We start from the raw sequence: 6,810 nt of genomic DNA, 5'->3' as shown, positions 1-6,810 counted from the left end.
AAAAAAAGTAACTTAAATGAAGCATCGAAAGAAAAGAAATTTACAGAGAAGAAATTTAGAGAATAAAGTCTAATATATACATGCAATGTTAGCAAAAAGAGTGACGGAAAGAACAAAAGATAACAAAAACTAAGTTTTTGTATTTATCTAAAAAATTGATAGAGATGTATAGAAAAAAAAAAAAGTCGATAAGAATAATTATAATTTTGTGTTTATCTATGAGGTGTTTAAAAAAATATAAAATTAAACATTGATATTAGACTATTAGTAGTTGTATACCTATACTGTGGTTGTTTTTAAAAAAATAATTAATATTGATATGAAAAATTAATGTTAAACCAAAATTCAAAATACATTAATAATAAAAGGATTATTAATTAAAAAATTATTCTATAACCTAAATCCTTGAGGTGAGTATTTGAAATATACTTCTTTGATAAAAGGTTGTACAATTTTGTTGATTTCAATTACCGTGAAAAGGTTTGGATTGCTATATACACCTTTGTGATGTAAATTTTTTCTTTATTTTTTATTGACTTATAAATTATAATAATAAAATAATTAGATAAAGAATTTGGATTGCAATCAAATTAAAATTTTTATCAACTTAGAGGATTGTAATATGAAGAATTTGGATTGTAATCAAATTAAAAATTTTATCAACTTAGAGGATTATAATATGAAGAATTTGGATTATAATTAAAAAAAAAAAAAAAGTTAAGCAAAGATAGACTTACATAGAATTTGGACGGATGGATTCTCTCATATCCAATTTCATGTTTGACAGCAAATTTTGCTTTTAATTAAAGAATAGAGATTACAAGGAACAAAGCTCCAAACAAAAGCCATAACAAATTAAATCCATTATAAAATATTAATGTCAACAACAAATAATCATGTAATAAGAAATTAAAAAATACAAATATATTGCTTGCTATAATGACTTCTAAAAAAAAAAATTAAAAAGTGTGATCAAACATAGAATTTCAACCTATTTATAAAACTTGTTGATAAAAATCATATTATATATAATAAAAAGGCAACAAATGCACAAAATCTATTCAATTTGATGAAGGAAAAAGAAATTACCTGCAAGGTTGTAGGTAGGGCAGAGAATAGAAAGGAAGAATATAGCAAATAATTGTAAAATACGTAGTAGAAATAATGAAACACCAAAAAACTATGTGTATATATAGTGAGAATTTTAAGTTGTGAAGAAGTTGATATGAACAAAAAGAACTAATTTAGGCAAAACTCAAATACTTTTTTTTTTTTTACTTTATTATTAGGAAAAAGATGATTGTGGGGCCGGAGAATTTGCGGTCCCGGCCTACTTCACAATAGGGCCCAAGACCCAAACCAAGAAGAATAATTTTCGAGGACGCGTAGTAAGAGTCCAAAAAAGACCTAAGAATATGGCCGATGACGATCTTATGCTCAGCACCTCACAGAACACCTAAAGAAAAGGACAAACTCAGTACAGGGGCAGGACAAGGAAGAAAGCTGCCAATACTATAGTATAAAACCTTGAATCTGACAGGCGCATACTCCTCACCATGCTATTCAGTTTTTACAACCACCCCCAACCACTCTAGGTATGGACTGATAGGACAGGTCTACATCCCAGAAAGTAAAACTTACACGTGGACACTGAGAGGAAAGTAAATATTAGTATAAAAGGGAAAGAGAGCCAAGGGGGAAGGGGGGCCCCCAGAGGAAGGAGTCCTAAAAAAAAAAAGGAAGAATGAGAAGAGTACTACGCTCCTTGGACACGATCCGAGGACCTAAACCCTACAAACCGAACCGACGGAAGGTTTAGCTAAGTCCACCCTCATATAAACCTCCATAAAAATCATGATTAAACCACTGTCCGGTGACTAAGGCCTAACCTTTCAACCCCACGCTCTACAAATTGTATTATTTGGGCCCTTTACGTACGAGCCCACAATCATGTGTGGGTCGTTACGAATTGTGTCCCTACAATTGGCGCCGTCTGTGGGAAGGCTTATGCGGTGGCCCAGGCGGTGGAACGAAAAGTCCTCCCATAATTTCTAGCAGCCCGCTGCCGTATCCTAATGTAAAGTCCCACTAGGGGTTGCGTTTTGAAACATTAACGATGTGAACAGTTCTAGGGGCTTTCAACTTCAGGTCAACGTTTTACACCTTGACTGGGGCGAATCACCCAAGGAGCTAGCCCCCCCCCCCCCCAAATATTAAAAAAAAAAAAAAAAAAAAAAAAAAAGCAAAGGTTTTGGACAGAACCAAGGCATTGTATGGTCCTCGGACTTAAGTCTATGGGGAAACCAACTACCTGAAAGAAAAAACAAAGGTTTTGGACAAAACCAAGGCATTGTATGGTCCTCGGACTCAAGCCTATGGGGAAATCAACTACCTGAAAGAAAAAGCAAGGGTTTTGGACAGAATCAAGGCATTGTATGGTCCTCGGACTCAAGCCTATGGGGAAACCAACTACTTGAAAGAAAAAGCAAGGGTTTTGGACAGAATCAAGGCATTGTATGGTCCTCGGACTCAAGCCTATGGGGAAACCAACTACCTAAAAGAAAAAGCAAGGGTTTTGGATAGAACCAAGGCATTATATAGTCCTTAGACCCAAGCCTATGGGGAAACCAACTACCTAAAAGAAAAAACAAAGGTTTTGGATAGAACCAAGGCATTGTATGGTCCTCGGACTCAAGCCTATGAGTAAACCAACTACCTGAAAGAAAAAATAAAGGTTTTTGACAAAACCAAGGCATTGTATGGTCCTCGGACTCAAGCCTATGGGGAAACCAACTACCTGAAAGAAAAAGCAAGGGTTTTGGACAGAACCAAGGCATTGTATGGTCCTCGGACTCAAGCCTATGGGGAAACCAACTACCTGAAAGAAAAAAACAAAGGTTTTGGACAGAACCAAGGCATTGTATGGTCCTCAGACTCAAGCCTAAGGGGAAACCAACTACCTGAAAGAAAAAACAAAGGTTTTGGACAGAACCAAGGCATTGTATGGTCCTCGGACTCAAGCCTATGAGGAAACCAACTACCTGAAAGAAAAAATAAAGGTTTTGGACAGAACTAAGGCATTGTATGGTCCTCGGATTCAAGCCTATGGGGAAACCAACTACCTGAAAGAAAAAGCAGGGGTTTTGGATAGAACCAAGGCATTGTATAGTCCTCGGACTTAAGCCTATGGGGAAACCAACTACCTGAAAGAAAAAGTAAAGGTTTTGGACAGAACTAAGGCATTGTATGGTCCTCGGACTCAAGTCTATAGGGAGACCAACTACCTGAAAGAAAAAGTAAAGGTTTTGGACAGAACCAAGACATTGTATGGTCCTCGGACTCAAGCCTATGGGGAAACCAACTACCTAAAAGAAAAAGTAAAGGTTCTGGACACAACCTGGACATTATATGGCCCTCAGACTCTACCCCATGAAGGGGTTACCCATTAATAGTTGGGTTAATCCCTAGACCGAATGGAATCCCCAGTCTATCCTCGGATCCTCAATACCAAGGGAACTAATGCGATTGTGATGGGGTCAGGTGTTATCAAAAACACGGCCAAAGTCCCTCACTACTCGACAACCCTCTCAGATAGTTTATTTTGAGTTTTTCATTCTCGGATGGCTGCCTCACGCGCATTACGGAGCACTCAGCTGTTATCTCGGTTAGTCTCATAAGTTTAATCTACTGTGGGTTAGCATTATTATATTTGATAATGTTGATAAGTTCAAATTAATAGCTTTTTGTTACAAGGTTTCCTGTCCTAAGTATCATTAAAGGAAAATACACATGTAGTACACCCATTCACAAAGTAATTGCTGCAGAAAAGAAAAGTATTTAGAAGGAAACAGATTCATCTTTTATTAAGACAAAAAAATAGTACAACGTACAATGAAAGAGCTTGAATAAACTTATACTAAAAACTAACTACATAAACAAAAAGAAAAAATACAAGGGAATGAAGAAGAAGCAGAAGAAGAGGTGCAGAGAAGAGAGATGCAGCAATTCCAAGTCGTTGTCTAAGGAAACCATTTCTCAATACTTTTACATGCCCATAACTCAGGCAGCAAAAGAACTTAACATGGGGCTAGCACCTTTGAAGAAAAGGTGCAGGGAGCAGGGTACTCGTAGGTGGCCACACAGGAAGTTAATGAACCTCCATATTAGCCGCGCTCGTGATAGAGCGGATGGTGCTGACGATGAGAAACCTCACTGCTGTCGCACCAAAAATCTGATGCAACCAGTACCTGCTTCGGATTTGGACTGAAAGAGGTGGAGATATCGCCCCCACCTTGGAAAAACGGAGGATTGTCTTAAGTCTGTGTCTCCCCCGTTCAGACCGCACCACCTTGAGTCTCGGAAGGATCCGGTGTCTCTAGAGCGGGTGAGGTTTCTTCACCCCCACCCGTGCCTCAAACATATTGCTCTAAGGGTGGATTGCACTGGAGATGAAGACTGTGAGTATGGCTGAAGGGTTAGGAATTTGAAGGGGCCGAAGGGTTTATATGTAAAGGGAGTAACCTCCTATCCTACTTATATAGAGGGCAAATAGGTGGCATTTAATCTATGTAGGTTTCCAAGAAGTGCTACAGACAAGACGGTTTTGGTTCAATTTCCAACACTGTCTGCAACCTTAAGATTTGAATAGCCTCGTGAAGGGGACATATTAAAAATGCGCCTCGAGCACTGAAACGTCGAGGACGCCGCGTGAGTAAATCTAGAGGGATGTCACATAATCCGGCGCACCTCCCATGCAAATGGAGAAACACCGACATTAATAAAGTACAGAGCTGGGCAAGCCATGATTTGAGCCCGACATCACCAAAACGCTCCTCCCTAACCAGGAGGTCGGGCAACAGGATTTTGAGGGGCTATTGTGGGGTCGGAGAATTTACGGTCCCGGCCCACTTCACAATAGGGCCCAAGACCCAAACCAAGGAGAATAATTTCCGAGGACAGGTAGTAAGAGTCCAAAAAAGACCTAAGAATATGGTCGAAGACGATCTTATGCTCGGCACCTCACAGAATGCCTAAAGAAAAGGACAAACTCAGTACAGGGACAGGACAAGGGAGAAAGCTGCCAATACTGTAGTATAGAACCTTGCATCTGACAGGCCCATACTCCTCACCATGCTATTCAACTTTTACAACCACCTCCAACCACTCTAGGTATGGACTGATAGGACAGGTCTACACCCCAGAAAGTAAAACTTACACGTGGACACTGAGAGGAAAGTAAATACTAGTATAAAAGGGAAAGAGAGCCAAGGGGGAAGGGGGGTCCCCAGAGGAAGGAGTCCTAAAAAAAAAAAAAAAAGAAGAATGAGAAGAGTACTATGCTCCTCGGACATGGTCCAAGGACCTAAACCCTACAAACCGAACCGACGGAAGGTTTAGCTAGGTCCACCCTCATATAAACCTCCATAAAAACCACAATTAAACTGCTGTCCGGTGACTAAGGCCTAGTCTTTCAACCCCATGCTTTACAAATTGTATTGTTTGGGCCCTTTATGTACGAGCCCACAATCATGTGTGGGTCGTTACGAATTGTGTACCTACAATGATATAAAATGCAAATTTATCCACCAAAAAAAAAAAAAAAGGTAGGAAAAAAAATGTAGTTCTATCTTTTTTTCCTTTTATGTTTTTTAAAGAAATGTAGGAAAAAAAATGCAAGTTCCATTTTTTTTCTTTTACGTTTTTTTTATCTCTCTTTTTTATTTAAATTATATCCTTAAGTAATTCTATTCTATTGATTTTAAGGTTTGTTGACAACATTTTAGATAGACACAACTGTTATAGTTGTAAATCAAATGCTACTTTGTTTTATTACTTGATTTGTCATATTTATCCAAAAAATATGTATATATCTATTCTTAAAATCTAAAAATTTATTAAATTTTTTGCAATTTGGTGAAGCCACTTGGCTCAACCACAGTGTCTAAGCCTAACTTTTATTATATAGTATATGATATATTGATTGATTAGCATTAATTAACATGTTTTTTACGCTTAATACAGCCAAAATTGGATTTTACCCCTTTCAGTCAAACTTTCTAGTAAAATGCCCCTTGTTTGAAACTATATAAGGATATGCCCCTATTTTGAAACTCGATTTGACAAAAATCGAGTTGCTTGAAAAAACCTGCATGGAACTCGAGTTCCATGTAGGTTTTTTTTTTTTTTTTTTTTTTTTTTTTTTTTTTTTTTTAAAGTTTAATTTCCTATAACTCGATTTTTGCCAAATCGAGTTTAAAACAGGGGCATATCCCTAAATAGTTTCAAACAGGGAACATTTTGTTGGAAAGTTTGACTGAAAAGGGTATATCCCCATTTTGGCCTGCTTAATACACATGTCAAATTTACTATATGATCTATAAGCTTAAATTTTATGCATAATTTTAAAATATAAAAACTTGAAATAAAAACAATCTATTGATAACATAGTTATTGACTTTTAATTTTTTAGAAATTTTACAAGCATAGAAGATATAGAGAGAAAATGTAATCCAATGGTAGATTTATCAAAACTCACCTCCAATAAAAAGATATTGAGTAAGGTTGTAACTTTAGGTTATAACTAATTTTGATGCTAAACTTTGTCACCAAAGTTTTTTTGTATGAAATTATATGAAATTATTATTATAAAAATGTTGTATATGTAGCACTAAAAATGTGTATAAAAATGATACACTATTGTGGAAAATTATCGATTTGCTACCTTATTCTTCTAAACTTTGCATTTCAACATTAGTCTCTTCACCATATAATATTTAGGCTAAAACACAAATTGCACTCGAGTATGAAACA

This window comes from Quercus lobata, chromosome 9 (assembly GCF_001633185.2).
Source record: "Quercus lobata isolate SW786 chromosome 9, ValleyOak3.0 Primary Assembly, whole genome shotgun sequence".
NCBI lineage: Eukaryota > Viridiplantae > Streptophyta > Magnoliopsida > Fagales > Fagaceae > Quercus > Quercus lobata.
This window is presented reverse-complemented; position numbering follows the sequence as displayed.